We start from the raw sequence: 21,649 nt of genomic DNA on the forward strand, positions 1-21,649 counted from the left end.
TCACAGACTATCAGTGCGAGATGTTTAAATGGGGGTTTGGATGCCTTGAAATAATTATGGATTCCTTGGTCCAATGATTCTAGCAAAGAAACAGAGGAAATGGAGCAGAAGTGGGCCACTTGGCCCATTGAACCTGCTCCCCAATCACAGCTCATGGCAGATAATCTATTTCCTTGCTGTTTTCTCCCAATAGTCCCATATTCCTTGATACCATTAGTATCCAAAAATCAATTGACTTATAACAATATTCAATAATTCAGCTTCTTTGGCTATCTGAGGCAGAGAAATCCAGTGATTCAGCAGGTTTGTTTGAAGTAATTCCTCCCCATCTCAGTTTTAAATGCTCCTTAACTGAGACTGTATTAGTTTTAGACTCATCTAGGGGAAACTTGCAACCCCCATCCACCCTGCTGTGCCCTGTAAGAATTTTTGAAATTTTACTGATATAGAACATAGAACATAACAGCACAGTACAGGCCCTTCGGCCCTCGACGTTGTGCCGACCTGTCATACCAATCTCAAGCCCATCTAACCTACCTCCTTCTCATTTTGCAAAATGCTAGAAAATACAGGCCTTGTTTCCTCAATTTCTTCTCAATAAAATCCTGTAATCCCAGGATTAGTCTGATGACTCCCTCTGTGGCAAATACATCGTTCTTTAGATAAGGAAATCAAAATTGTACATAATACTCCTGGTGTGGTTTCATCAAAGCTCTTTACAATTGCAGTTTACTCCTGCACTCAATCCCTGTGCAATGAAGGTCAACACACCAGTTACCTTCCTTATTACTTGCTGTAACTGCATGTTAGTTTTCGATGACACAAGGCAAGGACATATAAATTCTTTGAATTTCAACATTTCTCATTTCATAAATACTGTGTATTTCTGTTATCCAACTAAAGTAAGTAACTTCATACTTCTCCATATTGTATTCCATCTGCCAATTATTTTCCCACTCACTTAGTCTCTCCGAATAATTTTGAAACTTCCTTGCATCATCCTCACAACTCACATTTCTGCCTAGTTTTGTGTCATCAGCAAATTTGGAAATATTATATCCAAAAGTTTTATAAAGATTGTGAACAGCTGTGGTAACAGTTTGACACCCTGAGAATGATCCATTTATTCATAGATAGATTGAAAAGTACAGCACAGTACAGGCCCTTCGGCCCACGATGTAGTGCCATGGAATAATCCTAATCCAAAAGTAAAATAATCTAACCTACATTCCCCTCAATTCACTGCTGTCCATGTGCATGTCCAGCAGTCACTTAAATGTCACTAATGACTCTGCTTCCACTACTTCCACTGGCAAAGTATTCCGTGCGTTCACAACTCTCTGGGTGAAGAACCTCCCTCTGACGTCTCCTCTATACCTTCCTCCTAACACCTTAAAACTATGACCCCTCGTGGCAGTCAGTCCTGCCCTGGGGAAAAGTCTCCGGCTATCGACTCTATCCATGCCTCTCTTACCTTGTACACCTCGATCAGGTCACCTCTCTTCCTCCTTCTCTCCAGAGAGAAAAGTCCGAACTCAGTCAACCTCTCCTCATAAGACAAGCCCTACAGTCCAGGCAGCATCCTGGTAAACCTCCTTTGCACCCTCTCCAAAGCCTCCACATCTTTCCTATAATAGGGCGACCAGAACTGGACATAATATTCCACGTGTGGTCTCACCAGGGTTTTGTAGAGCTGCAGCATAACCTCGCGGTTATTCCTGCTATAACTTTTTTGTATGTTTCCCCTGTAGGTAGGTCTAGAACTGCAGGAGGTCTTCGGCAAGGGATAGACCATTTAAAACTTAGATAAGGAGGAATTTCTTTGTACAAACCTCGTGAACTTAGGAATTCTCTACCCCAGAGAGTTGAGGAAGCTGAATCATTGAGTACAACCAGGACAGAAGCTAAATGATTTCTGGGCACTATTGGTATCAAGGAATATGGGAATATTCTCAATCCATCATAGTATATACCCCAATCCCAAGTACTGTACTTTTGTTTACTAACTTCCTGTGCAAGACCCTATCAATAGCCTTCTGAAAACACAAATACACCACATATACTGGTTCTCCTATATCTGCTGCAAGTACTGTTCTCAAAATAACCCACAGATTTGACAAATGTGATGACCCTTTCAAAAATCTATATTGACTCCACCCAACTGTATCATTATTTTCAAAGTGCCAGTTATGTCATCACTTATAATGGATTCGAATACCTTTCCTGCTATTGGAGCTGAACCAACTTGCCCACAGTTCTTCACATTCTTTCTCCCTTCCTTCTTAATTAGTGGGGTTGTTTTTCCTCCTTTCCAGTTCACAGGAACTGTTCTAGAATCAACAAAATTTTGAAAGATAACCACCAATGTATCCTCTATCTCTGAGGCCACTTCCTTCAGTACTTTGGCATGGAGCTCTTCTGGTCCAGGAGATTTAATAACCTTTAATCTACTTAATGTTTCAAGTTCAGCACTATGTCTCTATTAATATTAATTCTTTCACTTCCTTATTTCCACAAGATCCTTGTTTGTCATGCAATCTTAAGGTATTTTGTTATATTGCTCCTTGAATACAAAGTAATTGTTTAGTTTCTCCACCATTTCTTTGCTTTCCATTACATTTTCTCCTGTCTCTGTCCATATTAATGGATTACCACTTGGCCTTGCTAATGTTTTCGTTTTCATATGCTCAAGGTGGCTTATACAATCTGCCTTTATGTTTCACACTGATTTGCATTAATATTCTGTACATCCTTTCTTTGTCCATTTCATGGTCTTCCTTGTTGGATTCTAAATTGCTCTTTATCCTCCAGCTTCCACTTTTCATGGCAACACTGTAAGCGATTTCCTTTGATTTAGTGGGGTCTTTTGATCACGTTGCCAGTGTCTCAAATTTCAGAATGACATGAGCAAACACACCTTTCCACAGACCAAAGGTAATTTGCTTAGTTGGGTCACCTCAACTAAGTCCTAAAGGAAATAAACAAAAGCAAAGTCACTGTGATTTCTTTCATTAGTCCTAAAGGTAATAGAATCCTTTTTGTTCTGCTTGTGTATCAGGATTATGAATATTGACCATTTTAACCATTTCTTGGCATATAGGGAACAAAATTCAAAAATCCATAGACTTAGCAAGAACAATCCAAGTGATCCAATTCTGGACTCACACCATCTCCTTTGGAATAATCAACAGGAGTACTTTTGGATCAACTGTGTGGATATACACAATGTAAACTCTGTTACTATGGTAACACAGGCTGTGGCTAATTGTTGTGAAATTGTCACTTTGCAGCAATTTTACTGGGAATGTTCCTACCTTTGATGGGGTACGATAGTGAAAGCCCAGCCCCAGATACTTCCATCCTTCAACTTGGTCACTAAAAGCAGCACCTCCCCCCCACCACTCAGTTACATTTAAACAGAGAGTAAGGTTTGCACGTTATTGTGCAATCGCCCAAAACATACACACTGCCCACAACAGCTCCATTTTAATTAACCTGTTTGGATGCAACTCCAGAATCACTTCATCCTAAAGTGGGTCTTGAACAGAGACCTTCTAGCACAGAGGTAGGAACACCCTCACTGCACCACAAGACCGCTTATAATAACCATGTATGGAAAGCATTGGAGAAACTCAGCAAGTCTCGCAGCATTTGTGAGGAGAGAAAGAGTTAATGTTTTGAGTCAAGTGTGAGTCTTCTTCAGAACACGTTACAACTATTTGGTCCCCTCACCAATTATGTCTAACTTGTATCTGACACACCTCTGGGGTAGGTGAGCCAGAGGTAGGGATGCTACCATTGCACTACAAGATATCCACTCATCCATAGCCATATCATTGTTAGCTACAAAAGCAGAAAGTGCTGTAGAAACTCAGCAGGTTGGCAACATCTGTAAAAACAGCAAAACCCATTTAATAACAAGGGTCTAGGCCCGAAACGTCAGCTTTTGTGCTCCTAAGATGCTGCTTGGCCTGCTGTGTTCATCCAGCTCCACTCTTTGTTATCTTGGATTCTTCAGCATCTGCAATTCCTGTTATCTCTCCCAAAACCCATTTAATGTTCAGAGACCAGTGACCCTTCAATAGCATTTGTCAGCTATGCACCTCCGGCCCTCAACCCTACTGATGTTTCTAAACAGCAGCATGTGAATCAAGAATCTGTCAGGGTAAAACCAAAAATCATACCACACCAGGTCATAGTCCAACAGGTTTATTTGAAGATACAAGCTTTCGGAGTCTGGTTCCTTTTTCAGGAGTCTGTGAGAGAGACGGCATCAAACAGAATTTATAAGCAAAAGATCAAAGGGTCATAGAACTGAAGAGGTGTTGAACAAACATAAGAAGGTTGTTAAATCTTTAATCAGTAATAAAGGATTAATGTGCAAATTCCCAAATTTCTTTCGAATCACTGCCCTGAGACGACTAAAGGTTTTATCAATTCCCTTAGTGTCCCAGAGGTGACATGCCAGGTCAGACAATGTATTTTAGGTGTGAGGCCTTGTTAAGAATCTGCCTGTGTGTCAACTTGGAGTTAAACTGGTTTCATTTCCAAAGTAGGAATTTATAAAAATGCCACATCCTACTCTCTCTGACCCAAACGCAGCCAGCGGGATGAACTTGCCACAAAACGGCACATGTGAACAAATTCGCAATTTTTCAATGCAGGAGCGCGGCTTTTGGAAGGACCGCCGTGCAAAATTCCACCCCGTGCGTTTGACCCTAACCTAACGCCCGGGTTTCTTGACTGCGCGACGGAATTTCTGAACGTGAATCTTACTCTTCAACGGCTCCCAGGCAAACTCTTCCCTTTTTATTTTACCTAATCAACTAATGGTGGGTTTGGTGGGCGCGGACAAGCAGTCAAGAAATGGGAGAAATGTCTTTTTGTGTTTGTAAAGATGAGGGAGAAATGTTTTGTGTTTGCAAAGATGAGGGAGAAAGGTTTTTCCAGTTTGCAAAGATGAGGGAGAAATGTTTTTCCAGTTTGCAAAGATGAGGGAGAAATGTTTTTCGTGTTTGCAAAGATGAGGGAGAAATGTTTTTCCAGTTTGCAAAGATGAGGGAGAAATGTTTTTTGTGTTTGCAAAGATGAGGGAGAAATGTTTTGTGTTTGTAAAGATGAAGAAGTGTTTTAGAAAATAAACGGTGTCTGGAATTCAGTGAGTTGCGAGCGTGGATCCAGGAAAGTATTGCTCAGATGAGGAGTCGCTGACGGTAAAACCTGGAGGGAGAGGCCCGCAGGGCTGGCGGGGGCGGGTGTTACACTGATTGGATTCGGTTCCCCTCGATGCCACATTCAGGAAGGGGCCTGCTTCGCTCTGTCTTTATTTTCAGTTCTCAGTTTGAACGATAACAGTGTTGACTAGCGGCACCACGTGTCAGGCAGCGCTGACCAGCCGTGGGTCGAGCATCCAACAACCAGGGACCAGAGCTGAGAGACAGAAGGCTTGGGAGAGGGGCTGACTGCGGTTAAGCAGCAGAATTCATATCAGAGCACACACGGGACAGGATTTGCACAATCTCAGAGGATCTCATCCCAACCTCAGGTAATGTTCACGCTTGTCTTTGATCATTTATCAATGTGTTACCTCCTCCTCGCAACAAAAACCGTGTATTTAAAGCATTAAATCGTTAGGTATTAGTTATTTCCCTTGTCAGGACTGAATTGTCAAAGTGCTGGGATGCTCAGCGCACTTTCCCGGGACATTACAAGATCCCTGTCAATTAATAATCGTTCCGTTCTGTCGCCTGGCGGTGAAGCGATTGGAGGGTGCGGACCACCCCGGCTTCCGGAGCTGCCCTCAATCACTGTGATGTGGAATTTTTGGGTGTTAGTGCCGAGCAGCCGGGGGTTGAAACAGGGAGTTACCCTGCTTTATCCCTTCCCCAACCCCGGACCCACACAGACAGACACACGCCCACACAGGCAGAGACACAGATAGAAACACACACACACACGGGCAGATAGACACACGCAGACACATACACACACCCACACAGGCAGAGACACATAGACACACACACACACAGGCAGATAGACACACAGAGACACAGACATACACACAGGCAGACTCACAGAGACACAGGTAGACACACACAGTTACATACACACAGGCAGACAGGCACACAGACACACCCACACAGGCAGAGAGACACACAGACATGCGGATCGTGCCTTTTCTCTGTGCCCATGATGTGTATGCATTAGGGGGTGGTTGCACAGCTGGAGGTGCGTGCGAGAGACTCGGGGAAAAACGAAAGCCCCCCGTTGTACCGCATTGGACATGTTTACACCTCGGTACGCTTGCGGGGTGGGCGGTGGGTAGCGACCGTGCTTTCTCAGGCGTTCACTTTCCACTCGCTCCTTTTATGAACGGGGGTGTAGAAAAAGAGCTGGGGCTGGTTTTAACCAAGGAAGCGTTCACATGCCAGTACAGTTTTAACCGTGTTGAAATCGGATCATGATAAGCTCCATTTGATTTCATTAAAATGTAAACTTTTTGGTAAAGAAAGGGTCGGGGGGCGGGGTGGTAGCGTAGGTCTTCTCTGCACTGAATTTACCAAAACTAGACTCGGTTTGGGTGGAGGTGATGATTCAGAGAGATGTCTTGCAAATCTCGAGCGTGCGTTTGAAATTCAGCGCACACTGCGAGAGACATTCGTGCTGGCTGTGACATTCCGGTTATCCAATGGATTTTGGACAGAATTCCGCCCGGCTCCTAATGGGCAGGGACTTGTCCACCAAGCTGTCCAGGTTCGGTGCTGGGATCTCTCAAGTCCCAGTTTTGGAGAGGGAACAGTACTCAGCCCAGCTCAGCCCCTCTCCTGGTTTAGAGGTGGCAGTTCCCACTTCTGCGCGCCCGGCTGCGCACGAATGGCCGGAGCAATCGGCGCAGTGATAGCGCGATCCTTTGCGCACAGTTTTCCGGCGCTGGTCACTGCTGCTGTCAGTTTAACGCCCAGTGCAGGCTGTTTCAGAGGCATTCACTCCCCCCAGTACGCACCTGACATTGGCTTGCATCGGTTCTCCAAGCTGTCTCGGAAGGTTCAGCTGTTTGCGCTGGTTTGAATTCCCAGCTGGATTTAACCGGCCAGGTCACAGTTCCCCCCCAGCTGGATTTAACTGGCCAGGTTACAATTCCCAGCTGGATTTAACTGGCCAGGTTACAGTTCCCCCCAGCTGGATTTAACTGGCCAGGTTACAATTCCCAGCTGGATTTAACTGGCCGGGTTACAATTCTCAGCTGGATTTAACTGGCCGGGTTACAATTCCCAGCTGGATTTAACTGGCCGGGTTACAATTCCCAGCTGGATTTGCCTGGCCAGGTCACAATTCCCAGCTGGATTTGCCTGGCCAGGCCACAATTCCCAGCTGGATTTGGCTGGCCAGGTCACAATTCCCAGCTGGATTTGGCTGGCCAGGTTGCAAGACGCAGCCAATGGTCTAAAACCTGGGGTAGGGAGGTGGAATGCAGTTTGGTGCTTCCCATGACCTGCCAACCTGCCTACTGCAGGTGGCTTCTCTCTATCCCCGTGGCTCAGTGCTGCTTTCTATATGGCCAGGGAAACGGTGCGGGAGTGAGGGGGCTGGGGTGGTTGGCTGTGCATCTTCCTTTTTGGCTCCAGCACAAACACCTCCAGCTGCTTCTGGCTTGATGTAGTTGGAGGAGCCCTGTCCTTTGCATCATCACTGACCAGCTTCAGTTTTCTCTCCCACAGGGAGGGAATTTAAGTGTTTTAATTTTTAATTTTAAATTAATTGTAACATTTAATCGTTCCAAACTGTTTCTGCCCTCCCCCACCCCACTACCAGGACCTCCCAGGTTAGGTTGGGAATTTCTGAAGTACTTATTATTACTGCCCAGGTTGGCCTGTGGTGTAACGATGACTGCATTTCCAATTACTTGTCTGATTTGTGTTTTGAGGTTTACGAAAGCTGTTGCCTGACATTGGTATCTTTAACACTCTGTCAGGCTCCCAACTGTCTGTAGTCATTATGATGTATTACTCCAAACTGCTCTACAATCCCAACTGGTCTAGAGCCCTCCCCTGTTTGTGTTACCAAACTAAGTCACTTGGATAAGAGACAACTAAGGAAGGCAGCACCATTTATTAAAAGCAAAGGGTGCCTTGCTTGAGTTTTTTGGAGTAAAAGAGAGGGTTGATGTGGCATACACACAACCTCCAAAGGCATTTGATAAAATACCACTTACTGAGTAGAGTTTGCGTATTCTCCCTGACTCTTGTGTTGGTTTCCTCCCACAGCCCAAAGATTTGCAGGTCTGGTGCATTGGCAATTCTAAATTGCTCACATTGTCCAGGAATGTGTAGGCTGGGCGGATTAGCCATGGGAAATGTAGAGTTATGGGGATAGGTTGGGGGGGGGGGGGGGGGTTTGCTATCTGGGTCTGGATGGGATGCGGTTCAGAGAATTGGTGCAGATAGGCTGAATGGCCTCTGCCTGCACTGTAGGGATTCTATTCTACAGGTTCTATGATTCTGTGACTTGTCAGCAAATTGAAGCATGAGGAATAAAACAGACAGTGGCAGCCAGCTTAAAACGTTGGCCAGTGACAGGAAACAAAGAGTAATGGTGACTGGAGGAAATGGTGGACACAGTAATTCCCCAAGGCTTGGTACCAGACCTCTGACTTGATGTTATATTAATGACTCAGTCTTAGGTGTAGAGGGCATCTGGCAGATAACTCACAACTTGGAAAACTTAGAAATGGGGAAGAGGACAGTGATAAGCTTCATGAGGACAGACTGGTGGAATGAACAGACACATCAACGATGAAATGTAACACAGAGATGTGATTCATTTGGTAGGAAGAATAAGGACACTCAGTGTAATGGAAAGAATAAAAGAGTTGTACAGCACAGAAACATCCTTTAGTCCAACTGCTCCATACTGACCAGCTATCTTAAACTGATCTCGTCCCATATCCCAGCATTTGGCCCACACCTCTCTAAACTCTTCCTATTCATGTACCGAAGCAGTTGCTTTTTAAATGTTATAATTGTACCAGCCTCCAGCTCATTCCCTACACACACCACCATCTTCATGAAAACACTGTCCGTTAGGTCCCTTTTAAATCTTGCCCCTCTCACCACAAACCTGTGCCCTCCAAATTTTGGACTCCCCTACCCAGGGAATAAGATCTTGACTATTCACCCTATCCATGCCCCTCTCGATTTTATAAACCTCTTTAAGGTCACCCCTCAGCCTCTCATCCTCCAGGGGAAGAGTCCCAGGCAATTTCAGACTATCCCTATAACTCAAAGCCTCCAATCCTGGCAACATTCTTCTAAACCTTTTTTGAACACTTTCAAGTTTAGCAACATTTTTCCTGTAGCAGGGATACCAGAATTGAATGTGGTATTCTAAAAGTGGAAACACCAATGTCCTGCATAGCTGCAACATGACATTCCAACTTCTCTACTCAATGCGCTGACCAATGAAGGCAAGCATGCCAAAGATCTTCACCACCCTGACCACCTGTGACTCCACTTTCAAGGAACTATGCACTTGCAACCCCAGGTTTCTTTTTTCAGCAATGTTCCCCAAGGCCCTATCATTAACTGTAAGTCCTGCCCTGGTTTGCCTTACCAAAATGCAACACCCTAACATTTATCTAAATTAAATGTCACCTGCCACTCGTTGACCCATTGGCTCATCCAATCAAGGGCCCAATGTACGCTGAGATCACTTCTGCTGTTGTCCACGAGACCATCAATTTTAATGTCATCTGCAAACCCACATCATTTATATAAAAGTAGTGGACCCAGCACCAAACTTTACGGCACACCTCTGGTCATGGGCCTTCAGTCTGAAAAACAACCCTCTACCATCTAAAGGGTATGATTCTAAAGGGGTTACAAGAACAGAGCGACTGGAGGGCACATGTATATAGATCATGGAAGGTTGAGAAAGGTAAGGAAAGTAGGATCCTCAATTTATCAACATGCCATGGAGTACAAAAACATGGAATACATGATAAAACTTTCAAAAACATTAGAGCAACCTCAATATGATGTATTCTGTCAATTATGGGCATGGCAGTTTAGGAAGGGTGTGAATGTTCTAGAGGTGGGTACAGAAAATATTTATCAGAATGATTCCAGAGACAAGAGACTTTGATTACGAGGATTAATTAATTGGTGATGCTCGGGCTGTGCTCCTTTGGAGAATAGAAGGCTGAGATGAGATCTGATGGTGTTCAAACTCAGGCGGGCTCTAGACAAAATAAATAAGGAGGAACATTTCCTGTTGTAGAAGAGGTCAAGAACCAGAGGACATTGATTGAAAATGATTGGTAAAAGATGCAACAGTGATGTGAAAACCTTTTAAACAGTGGCTGAGGTCAGAAGGCACTCTCTGAGAGTGTGGTGGGAGCAATTTCAAATGTGGCTTCTAAAAGGGAATTTGATGAACAGCTGCTGGGCTGTGGGCATGAGGCATGGGAGTGGGACAAGCAGAGTTGATCTTGGAGAGAGCTGGCATGGACCTGATTGGCTGAATGGCCTCACTCAGTTCTGTAACCATTCTAAAAATCTAATTAAGTAATGACAGAAATGCAACAAATGTCAATTCAAACTATATTTGAGTGAGACAGGCAGCTGTAATATAATGCAGCTCACTTGGAAAGGGGCAGTGACTGGTATAATACCTAGCCCTCGGTCTCAGAATTGGAGGGAGACCTGTGAATTTTTATTTGAAACATTGGTCACTGTGGAGGACTGGCCCTATACCACACATCTGTAACATTATACTCCTAGAAAAGACTTGCATGCTTCACCTAAATTGAAACCTTCAGCTTGTGACATGGGGAGTTCTCCCCTTCTGTTCGAAGTTATGTATTATGAGAATCATATAAGTTGCAGTGTTGTAGGGATGGTGTCACTGCATACCTGGGAGACATGGGCTGAAATCACATCATGGCATTTGGTGAAAGGTAGATTGAATTAGTCATTCTTGGATTGAAAATTAATCTCAGTAAAAACCCAACTTGTTCACTAATCTCCTTTAGGGAAGGAAATCTATCATCCTTACCTGGTCTGGCCTACATGTGACTGTAGACCCACAGTAATATGGTTAACTGTAAACTGCTCTCTGAAATAGCCTAACAAACTATTCCATTTAAGGACATTGAAAATGGGCAACAAATGCTGGCAATGCCCATATTACATTAAAAGTGCTCTATGCTATTTTTAGGGAAAGGGACATAATTTTTAACGTCATTTATTTATTCGTATCTCTGACTGCAGCCTTATTAAAATAGACAGCTATCTATTGGATCAGAATACATTAGATTTATCTTTGCGGTTAACATCCAGAACTATTCTGAATTCCTTTTCATATCTATTGCAGTCTCTCAGCTGAGGCATCTCCTGTCTAAACAAAGATCATGCCCAATAGATCTGGTTTTGCTCAATTTGTGGTTGTTTTCTGCAGGGGTTTTGGTGATTCTTGATATTGCCATATAATCAATGCAAGTCTACATTATGTAGTCTGGGGGAAAAAAGGGTTGACAGATATTCTGGAGTGATGTTTGAGAACTTTTGTAGAATCTTGACTCCAAAGATGACTTAGATTGAGTAAACGTTGGAACAGATTGTAATGGCCTATAAAGGCCTATATGAGCCAACAGGCATTTTCCAAGTATGCCATTTTCACAAAGGTATAGTCTGGGGAGGGGGAAGAGGATGATAACAGCTGTGATTTCAAGACTTTGATCTGAAAATTGGATTTGCACTCAGTATTTTATGGTTCTGCTTCTGTTGCCTCAAGTGTCTGTGCTAACGCTTGGTTTTAATTTATCCCAAACAGTAATGAACAAAGACTGTTGGTGCACTGTGTTACCTTGGTGGAATAAGTGAGAGGGAAAAATAATGTCCTCATGTTGCTTATTGTTGAGATATCTGATTTGTGTTCATTGAGTTACCTACCAAGTGCTGACAATTGAAGACTCTCACAGTCTTACTATGTGTCACAGTTTCTTTATTTATAACTTGTTCCATTTGAATGTTGCACCCTTTCAAGTTTATAAAAGGACAAGTCTTAGCATTGCTGAACAAAAAGCGAAATAAATACCAAAATCTATTCTTTTTGGGTACTAATGGAAATATGAATTTGAACTTAATCCATGGCTGTGTGCTCCATGTTGTAATCAATGGATATGAACAAACAAAAGCTTGACTGACAGCAAGGAAGACTATTAAACAACGGTATGTTCCACAAGTAAGACAGCATTCTGAGTTGTATTGAGAAAACTTTGCCGATACATGTCTGTGGCTGTGAAGAAGATAGGTTACAATTTAATGCAAAAATGTAAGAGCCCTTCTGTTCTTTAAAAAACAAAACTCTGCAGGCAAAGCACGGGACAGAAACAAACCAATTTGTCCAAACTAGCATTATGTTTCACATAAGCACTGCATTAGGCTTACTTAATTTTAAGTAGAATCTTCGGTGATTCAAAAGTCAAAGATGAACTTGAAATGTCTGGGAACATGGCAACATAAAACCAAATAGAATGGGAATTAAAAATCTGGCTTTATGAGCCTCCATTTTCTGGCACTAAAGGATGAACAATAACACTTGTGCACAGTGTTCAACAAACCGCATGTTTTTGAAGGGGCAGTGAATGGTCACAGGTTTGTTTTTACCTCTATGTCATAGGCCCAATGCTTGACCAGGTATGATAATGGAGTGGATTGCAGACTGTTACCAAAGGCGATGATGTGTCCATCAGGCATCCCTGATAAGCCAGGCTACTGCAGAATAATAAGGAGCTGGCTGCTGCTGAGCTACCACTAGCACAAGGCTGCGTACTGCAGGGATTCTTTACTCTCTGCAGCTCTCTAATACGGGAATGAAAACTAGATTAACAGAAGTAATTGTGAGACAAAGCTCTGACCTTAAAGTTTTTAATGCAGAGACTAATCTGCAGAGAACTGTTGAAGTGATCTGAATTCTGAAGGTTTTGGGACAGCACCTTGAAAGATTTCCTTATTTTAATTTGCAAATTTTGTGACTGCTTATTCACATGATCTAATTTTTAACATAATTTGAAATCATGCAATAATGTAAATGTTGCTTCCCAATGACAAATTAAATCACGTTGGTTCATCTGCCAGCTATTCAGCTTTCTCAGATGGATTTTGCAGTGGGAACTTAGTTTGTAGAATTCAAGTGGAAACGTTATAACTGATTATTGTCACCATGTTCATTTGATTGTTACAGTGTCTAAAGCTGTGCCTCTGCTCTGTGGTTGTTGGATATGATGGGATTACATTGCTTGATGTTGTTTGGAACAATGTGAAATAGCTACTTCCCCAAAGCAACTTATAGTAACAGTGCGGGTGGATCATTTTCACTGGCTGAAGTGTACTTGGAGGTGGAGCTACAGCATTTTGTTGTGAGGAGGAGTATTGGGGTAGTCTGGCTGAATGCCACTGCTGGGTGGTTCACTCTGATGGGAAATGTGGGGATGGTTCAGTCTGACCGGGAATATGGGTGTGGTTCAGTCTGACCGGGAATGTAGCATGGTTCAGTCTGACCGGGAATGTGGGTGTGGTTCAGTCTGACCGGGAATGTGGGGATGGTTCAGTCTGACCGGGAATGTGGGTGTGGTTCAGTCTGACCGGGAATGTGGGATGGTTCAGTCTGACCGGGAATGTGGGAGTGGTACAGTCTGACCGGGAATGTGGGTCTGGTTCAGTCTGACCGGGAATGTGGGTCTGGTTCAGTCTGACTGGGAATGTGGGTGTGGTACAGTCTGACCGGGAATGTGGGTGTGGTTCAGTCTGACCGGGAATGTGGGGCTGGTTCAGTCTGGCCGGGAATGTAGGATGGTTCAATCTGACCAGAAATGTGGACTTAGAGATCTGATTCCGAGCAGAATAATGGAAACCATTTTCTGAATTGGACTATTGAGGGAACAGGTGCTGCTGCTTGCGGTGGTGGGGCTGGGTATTAATGGTTGATCTTACTGAAGATGCAAGGTATGGCTGTGCTGCACTGATTCAGTTTTTAATTACTGGGCCCTATGGTGGTAGGACAGAAAATCGAAGTCTAGCTGTCAAAAACGTTATTCTTCAAAACCGCAGCAGCTGGTGCCTTTCGTGTGGAACTCAATTTCTGGAGATTTCATTTCAGTTTGGAGACGAGGAAAGGAGTCACTGAACAAAGAACAAATGCGGTGATCACTGACCCGTCAAAAATTGCTCAGTCTAATGGGCTGAGAGTTTGGCAAGAAAGTTCTCAAAATTTATAGCAAATCGATCAGAATCTAACTTTTGGGTGTGATTCTCACACTCGCTCACATGTCACAATCAGCCTCATCTAAAATGTGGACCCCTTGGTCGCATTTAGATCCTGGCCTGGGTTTGGCATATTCCCAGTATTTAATATTTTTATTTATATTTTATTTAAAATGATGAAATAGTAGAATGTTTCTGCTTTAATTTGTGTCACCGATCATTTAGTTTGAAAATACATAAAACTATTGTTTTTACTGTTGCTTCTGTGTACATCTCCCTGGGGCCCCATTTCATTTCCCAGATAAGAGGCTTGTATTGATCCAGTCACAAGGAAAGGGCATGTGTGAGTGGCTTGGAAACAATTATTCCCTTATTTATTTCATTCCTTTCCTTTGCTCGGCCCGAATTTAATGTTTTTCCTGTCAGGAGGCAGCAGTCAGCAGCCTAATAACCAGAGAATGGTGACTAATTCCACATCCAAGATGTTGCTGCTACATTTTACAGCAGTGTCAGTGAGTTGCACTGTCATGCTACTCACTCAAAATCATTTAATGTGCCTTACTCACTGCTTGAAAATAACAAATAACAAGCCTTCAGGATTGGTTTGCCGTGCCTTCATTCCCCCACTGAGACCCGGGTTCAAATAGAGTCATCGAATCATGCAGCATAGACACAGAAGGAAACAGACCCTTTGGTCCAACTAGTCCATGCTGAACCTAATCCCAAACTAAACTAGTCCCACCTACCCGCTCCTGGCCCATATCCCTCCAATTCTGCTCAAATTTACTGGACAAAATCTCTTACATTATGAAGTTGTGCACTTTGGTAGGAAGAATAGAGGCATAGAATATTTTCGGAAAGGGGAAAGGCCTTGGAATTCAGAAGCACAAAGGGACTTGGGAGTCTGAGTTCAGGATTCTGTTCAGGATAACATGCAGTTTCAGTTGACAGTTTGGAAGGCAAATGTAATATTGGCATTCGTTTCAAGAGGACTAGAATACAAGAGCAGAGATGTACTGCTGTGTTGTATAAGGCACTGGCCAGACTGCATTTGGAATATAATGAGCAGTTTTGGGCCCCATATCTGTGGAATGATGTGTTGGCATTGGAGTGAGTCCAAAAAAGGTTCATAACAATGATCCTGGGGATGAAGGGTTTATCATGTGAGGAGTAGTTGAGGACTCTGGGCCTGTACTCGATGGAAAGATGAGAGGGAATCTGATTAAAACTTCAGAATACTGAGAGGTCTAGATGGAGTGGATGTGGAGAGGATGCATGCACTACTAGGACCCAAGAGCACAGCCTCAGAGTGAAGGGGAGGGGGCTTTACCACCGAGATGAGGAGGAATTTCTTCAGCCAGAGGGTAGTGAATCTGTGGAACTCAATGTCGCAGTGGGTTGTGGAGGCCAAGTCATTGGGTGTATTTAAGACAGAGATAGATAGATTCTTAGTTATTTACCTGATCAAGGGTAATGGGGAGAAGGCCGGAGAATGGGGTTGAGAAACATGTCAGTCATGATCAGTAGCACAACATCTCGATGGGCTGAAGAGCTTAATTCTGCTCCTGAATCGTATGGTCTTATGACCCTGTATAAAAGTCCAAAATGAAATGAGTTGAAGGAACTCACCATCCATTAGTCATAAACCTTCAGTATATATAGGTTCATAATTGTTAACAAATTGGCAGCCTCACTGCAACAATTCACATGGGGTGGGGGGACTGCTGCAGAATCTCAGTCTGAGCACATATTGCCTGTAAATGAATGATCCAAATGTTCGGCACAGCGTGTAACAAAGTAGGCTGATGCTGGATGAAGCTGTCTAAAATAGCAACAGATATTCATGAACTCAAAGAGGCTGGAGAGCTGCTTAGTTAACACCCTGAGATTTCATTTCTGCAACCTGGAAATGAACACAGTTTTTAGTGGCCATAAGTCTGCTTTCCTCCTCTCTGCTGTCTCTGTGGGTTGCATATACAGTGTATCTTGGCAACCCCAAGCAAGTTCCCAGTGAATTCTTACCCACTGTGCAAAACAAGTTCCCAGTGAATTCTTACCCACTACGCAAAACAAGTTCCCAGTGAATTCTTACCCACTACGCAAAACAAGTTCCCAGTGAATTCTTACCCACTGTGCAAAACAAGTTCCCAGTGAATTCTTACCCACTACGCAAAACAAGTTCCCAGTGAATTCTTACCCACTGTGCAAAACAAGTTCCCAGTGAATTCTTACCCACTGTGCAAAACAAGTTCCCAGTGAATTCTTACCCACTGTGCAAAACAAGTTCCCAGTGAATTCTTACCCACTACGCAAAACAAGTTCCCAGTGAATTCTTACCCACTGTGCAAAACAAGTTCCCAGTGAATTCTTACCCACTACGCAAAACAAGTTCCTAGTGAATTCTTACCCATTGCACAAAACTCCTAACGAGTCTCAAAATGACAGTCTTATTGGACAAGCGCTAGGAATGGAAACATTGTCAGGGCTGGTGTTACAGGCTGCTCTTCTGCCCTGTTTTTAAAAATATATTTTTGGTGGGATGTGACAAATTGCCAGATCAGTCGTTGTAAGTTTATTGACAAAGCTCAGAAAAAGAACCCTGCCAATTGCTCAGTGGGTATAGACACTGTGCTGAAGTGACAATGAGCCATTTCAGCCCCTTGTCAGATCTCTAGTCCCTGCGCAGTCTACAGATGTTGCAATGCTGGCATGACCCTCCCTGATTGCTGCCCCTCCTTGATTTTCCTTGAAGCTGGTGGTGAGCCACCTTGTGTGTCTATCAGGTGTGAACACACCTACTTTTGGGATGCATTGTTGGAGCAGAGTGCAGCAAAGGAAGCTAAACTCTGTAGCTGGCTTTGCCAATGCCGAAAATAGATGACAAAACTGCAAAAAAGTCTTTCGCTTGCTGGCAATCATGTCTTTCACCTGGATTAGCACAGAAACATAAGTGATAGACAAGTTCATCTTCATGGTGAAACAGTTTCAGAATAGGAATTTGTTACAGATGGCTCAAGAGTGTTGGAGTGGATGATTCATTCCACCAGTGTTTCGAAAAGTATTGCGTGTGTGATGGTGATCTCCTCTTCCCCGACCCCCATAAAACCCAAACATTTGTCAATGATAATGGGAACTGCAGATGCTGGAGAATTCCAAGATAATAAAACGTGAGGCTGGATGAACACAGCAGGCCAAGCAGCATCTCAGGAGCACAAAAGCTGACGTTTCGGGCCTAGACCCTTCATCAGAGAGGGGGATGGGGAGAGGGAACTGGAATAAATAGGGAGAGAGGGGGAGGCGGACCGAAGATGGAGAGTAAAGAAGATAAGTGGAGAGAGTATAGGTGGGGAGGTAGGGAGGGGATAGGTCAGTCCAGGGAAGACGGACAGGTCAAGGAGGTGGGATGAGGTTAGTAGGTAGATGGGGGTGTGGCTGGGGGTGGGAGGAAGGGATGGGTGAGAGGAAGAACCGGTTAGGGAGGCAGAGACAGATTGGACTGGTTTTGGGATGCAGTGGGTGGGGGGGAAGAGCTGGGCTGGCTGTGTGGTGCAGTGGGGGGAGGGGACGAACTGGGCTGGTTTAGGGATGCAGTAGGGGAAGGGGAGATTTTGAAACTGGTGAAGTCCACATTGATACCATTAGGCTGCAGGGTTCCCAGGCGGAATATGAGTTGCTGTTCCTGCAACCTTCGGGTGGCATCATTGTGGCAGTGCAGGAGGCCCATGATGGACATGTCATCTAAAGAATGGGAGGGGGAGTGGAAATGGTTTGCGACTGGGAGGTGCAGTTGTTTGTTGCGAGCTGAGCGGAGGTGTTCTGCAAAGCGGTCTCCAAGCCTCCGCTTGGTTTCCCCAGTGTAGAGGAAGCCGCACCGGGTACAATGGATGCAGTATACCACATTGGCAGATGTGCAGGTGAACCTCTGCTTAATATGGAAAGTCATCTTGGGGCCTGGGATAGGGGTGAGGGAAGAGCTGTGGGGGCAAGTGTAGCATTTCCTGCGGTTGCAGGGGAAGGTGCCGGGTGTGGTGGGGTTGGAGGGCAATGTGGAGCGAACAAGGGAGTCACGGAGAGAGTGGTCTCTCCGGAAAGCAGACAGGGGTGGGGATGGAAAAATGTCTTGGGTGGTGGGGTCGGATTGTAAATGGCGAAAGTGTTGGAGGATGATGCGTTGTATCCGGAGGTTGGTAGGGTGGTGTGTGAGAACGAGGGGTTCCTCTTAGGGCGGTTGTGGCGGGGGCGGGGTGTGAGGGATGTGTTGCGGGAAATACGGGAGACGTGGTCAACGGCGTTCTCGATCACTGTGGGGGGAAAGTTGTGGTCCTTAAAGAACTTGGACATCTGGGATGTGCGGGAGTGGAATGTCTTTTCGTGGGAGCAGATGCGGCGGAGGCGGAGGAATTGGGAATAGGGGATGGAATATTTGCAGGAGGGTGGGTGGGTGGAGGTGTATTCTAGGTAGCTGTGGGAGTCGGTGGGCTTGAAATGGACATCAGTTACAAGCTGGTTGCCTGAGATGGAGACTGAGAGGTCCAGGAAGGTGAGGGATGTGCTGGAGATGGCCCAGGTGAACTGAAGGTTCGGGTAGAAGGTGTTGGTGAAGTGGATGAACTGTTTGAGCTCCTCTGGGGAGCAAGAGGCGGCGCCGATACAGTCATCAATGTACCGGAGGAAGAACTTCCAATTCCCTTGCCCCCAACACCTCATATTCACCATGACTTCCAATTCCCTGACCCCCAACACCTCATATTCACCATGGACGTCTAGTCCCTATACACCTGCATTCCGCATGCAGATGGCCTCAAGGCCCTCCGCTTCTTCCTGTCCCGCAGGCCCGACCACTCCCCCTCCACCGACACTCTCATCCGCCTAGCTGAACTCGTCCTCACCCTCAACAACTTCTCTTTTGACTCCTCCCACTTCCTACAGACTAAGGGGGTGGCCATGGGCACCCGCATGGGCCCCAGCTATGCCTGCCTCTTTGTAGGTTACGTGGAACAGTCCCTCTTCCGCACCTACACAGGCCCCAAACCCCACCTCTTCCTCCGGTACATTGATAACTGTATCAGCGCCGCCTCTTGCTCCCCAGAGGAGCTCGAACAGTTCATCCACTTCACCAACACCTTCCACCCCAACCTTCAGTTCACCTGGGCTGTCTCCAGCACATCCCTCACCTTCCTGGACCTCTCAGTCTCCATCTCAGGCAACCAGCTTGTAATTGATGTCCATTTCAAGCCCACCGACTCCCACAGCTACCTAGAATACACCTCCTCCCACCCACCCTCCTGCAAAAATTCCATCCCCTATTCCCAATTCCTCCGCCTCCGTCGCATCTGCTCCCACGATAAGACATTCCACTCCCGCACATCCCAGCTGTCCAAGTTCTTCAAGGACCGCAACTTTCCCCCACACAGTGATCGAGAACGCCATTGACCGCGTCTCCCGTATTTCCCGCAACACATCCCTCACACCCCACCCCCGCCACAACCGCCCTAAGAGGATCCCCCTCGTTCTCACACACCACCCTACCAACCTCCGGATACAACGCATCATCCTCCGACACTTCCGCCATTTACAATCCGACCCCACCACCCAAGACATTTTTCCATCCCCACCCCTGTCTGCTTTCCGGAGAGACCACTCTCTCCGTGACTTCCTTGTTCGCTCCACACTGCCCTCCAACCCCACCACACCCGGCACCTTCCCCTGCCACCGCAGGAAATGCTACACTTGCCCCCACACCTCCCCCCTGACCCCTATCCCAGGCCCCAAGATGACATTCCACATTAAGCAGAGGTTCACCTGCACATCTGCCAATGTGGTATACTGCATCCATTGTACCCGGTGTGGCTACCTCTACATTGGGGAAACCAAGCGGAGGCTTGGAGACCGCTTTGCAGAACACCTCCGCTCAGCTCGCAACAAACAACTGCACCTCCCAGTCGCAAACCATTTCCACTCCCCCTCCCATTCTTTAGATGACATGTCCATCATGGGCCTCCTGCATTGCCACAATGATGCCACCCGAAGGTTGCAGGAACAGCAACTCATATTCCGCCTGGGAACCCTGCAGCCTAATGGTATCAATGTGGACTTCACCAGTTTCAAAATCTCCCCTTCCCCTACTGCATCCCTAAACCATCCCAGTTCGTCCCCTCCCCCCACTGCACCACACAACCAGCCCAGCTCTTCCCCCCCACCCACTGCATCCCAAAACCAGTCCAACCTGTCTCTGCCTCCGTAACTGGTTCTTCCTCTCACCCATCCCTTCCTCCCACCCCAAGCCGCACCCCCATCTACCTACTAACCTCATCCCACCTCCTTGACCCGTCCGTCTTCCCTGGACTGACCTATCCCCTCCCTACCTCCCCACCTACACCCTCTCCACCTATCTTCTTTACTCCCCATCTTCGGTCCGCCTCCCCCTCTCTCCCTATTTATTCCAGTTCCCTCTCCCCATCCCCCTCTCTGATGAAGGGTCTAGGCCCGAAACGTCAGCTTTTGTGCTCCTGAGATGCTGCTTGGCCTGCTGTGTTCATCCAGCCTCACATTTTATTAACATTTGTCAATGGCTGTGTTTGGTGGAAGAAGCAGGCAGGACAGCAGGTCATCATTATTCATGATTCTGTTCAAACACTCACAGTCACTGGCTCGCATATGGAGAAGATAGATGTGGGTTAAGGAAGAGGAGCAGGTCACTTGCCATGGTTCTGTGAGTGGAAGTGGCATATGACGCATGGCATCTGGGGGGGGGGGGGGGGGCATTCAGGGCAATTGATGGCAAGAGGCCGTTGTAAGATCAGAATGAGCTGTGAGGCTAATGGCCTTTATTAATATCTCGGCAAGATCCCTGTAGAAAAATCATCTCCCCGACACCTGAATAAATGAACAACTCTTCATCACTCATGTACATATCTAGAACTTCATCCCCCTGGTTTCTTTCATTTGCTCAGTTTTATCTCCCCCCTTAGTATTGAGGGTGGGAACTTCAGCCTGGAGTCTGCCACTCCTCCAATTCTGGGATAAGCTCCAAATTGAATTTGACTTCTGGAAAGATCTTTTGATCTTTCCATTTCTTTCCATCTTTCAGTGAGGAGAGAGTAAACTCAGAAGTTGTATCCAGTGCCCTGATATTGAATCAAAACCATGATTAAGCTTATGTCATTTCACTGTGGGTCTCTAAGTCCCAGGGCTGTGCCGGAGCTACACAAGCTGTTAACTTTCCTTCATTTAGGCTGGCTGCCCTTGAATAAAGAACAAATGAGCATCCGATCAAATTATGCAGCTTGTTGTGTCATGGAAAGCAATGGATTATAATAATTTATAACAAGCTCCACATACTCTATCCAAGCCAAAGCAAACTAATGGCCTGTTGATTTGAATTACGT

At 45.5% G+C, this 21,649-nt stretch overlaps 1 protein-coding gene across 7 annotated transcripts in view; it reads left to right on the forward strand.

Annotated features, from left to right (window-relative positions):
- LOC125463994 (rabphilin-3A-like) overlaps positions 1 to 21,649 on the forward strand; it is a 214,379-nt gene that overhangs the window by 54,976 nt on the left and 137,754 nt on the right. For 4 of the 7 annotated variants that reach the window (XM_059654973.1, XM_059654977.1, XM_059654978.1 and 1 more), the window contains exon 1: positions 5,280 to 5,545. The exons of 2 other annotated variants lie outside the window; for them this stretch is intronic. The gene's annotated coding sequence lies outside the window, so the exon portion shown is untranslated. Of the gene's footprint in view, positions 1 to 5,278; positions 5,546 to 21,649 lie in introns of those variants that run through there. One more of the 7 variants, XM_059654979.1, reaches the window with a different exon arrangement.

This window comes from Stegostoma tigrinum, chromosome 26, assembly GCF_030684315.1.
Source record: "Stegostoma tigrinum isolate sSteTig4 chromosome 26, sSteTig4.hap1, whole genome shotgun sequence".
NCBI classification, from domain to species: domain Eukaryota; kingdom Metazoa; phylum Chordata; class Chondrichthyes; order Orectolobiformes; family Stegostomatidae; genus Stegostoma; species Stegostoma tigrinum.